Below are 1,346 nucleotides of genomic sequence, written 5' to 3'. Positions count from 1 at the left end.
TCCACGAGCCTCCTGAATTTCATTGTTTGAAGTCTCTGTTGGCCTATGTACATGTCAATATGCCAGGTTCAGAGGTGGAGCGCAAGGCGCAAGATCTTCTTCTGGCCCAGCTGGAGAAGCTGGAGCCTCTAGAGCCCAGTGAGGCAGAGACTGAGGGTGAGGAGGAAGAGGGTGGGTGCCTGTGAGGCTATGAGAAGGGGGCTGGGCTGGGCCACACAGAGCAGAGTTTCCAGAAGCAGGCTGGGGACAGGGGCAATGAGTACTCAGAACAATCATGCAGTGTCCTGCAGTGTGGGGAGACTTCCTGAGCCTGGGTCTGTGGACTTGGGCTTCTCAGAAAGACAATGTCATTTTAAGAGACATAGAAACTCATGTTGACATTTTCAATTGTTGTCACTCCAGTTCCAGCTTCTGCCCAGGCTGAACAACTGTCCCAAGAGCTAAGGCCATCTTCAGCTCCAGCTCCAGCTCCACTGCCAGAGCCAGAGCGAAAGGAAGATCCAGAGCCCGAGCCTGAGCCCAAGCCCGAGCCAGAGCACGAGAAAGATCCTGAGCCAGAGGCAGAGGAAGATCTAGAGCCTGAGCAAGAGCAAGAGCTAGACAGAGCCTGAGCAAGCTCATCTAACCACCCCTGAAACATCAAAAGAAGTAGAAGAAACAACAGCACCCAGGGGAGCCCTGGATCCAGAGCTCCCACAAACACCCTCACCAGTCCCCACTCCAGAGCTGTCCTTCCCCTTCCCTGCCACTGTGCTTGTCCTCGTTTTTGTCTTTGTCCTGCATCTCCCAAATTTTATCATCTTTTCTCTTCACTTATATCCCTTGTATAAAATAAAGTGTTTTAATATTTTCAAAATTACAATTCAGTGGCATGAAGTACATTTCTCATGTGGTGCAACCCTCACCTCTGTCTAGTGACCGAACAGCTTCATCTACTCTGTAGCCATTAAGCTGTCACTCCCCATCCCGCCTCTCCTAGTCCGTGACAAACACTCCATTTTCTGTGTGTGTGAATTTACCTATTGTGGATTGTTCCTATCAGTACAATTATATGTTATGTGGCCTTTTGTGTCTGGCCACATATAAGAATTAACTGATTAATTTTTATTTTATCTTTTTAGTAAGAGGAATATTACAGAAAAATCAAAGACTATATGTAGAAACACAAAGCCCCAATAGTTATTATTGTCAGAATCTTGAAATAGGAACTACTTTTGAATGTAGAACCAGATGCCAGAGAGAAAAAGACTGACTTTTCCTGGTCAAAACAAACAGTTGAACGCTCTCCTGCCATTCGGGGTTTTTTGTCTGTGCAGCCACCGGGATCTCTCAAGCGTTCCCACCCC

This window comes from Galeopterus variegatus, unplaced genomic scaffold (assembly GCF_000696425.1).
Source record: "Galeopterus variegatus unplaced genomic scaffold, G_variegatus-3.0.2 Scaffold8494, whole genome shotgun sequence".
Classification (NCBI taxonomy): Eukaryota; Metazoa; Chordata; class Mammalia; order Dermoptera; family Cynocephalidae; genus Galeopterus; species Galeopterus variegatus.
This window is presented reverse-complemented; position numbering follows the sequence as displayed.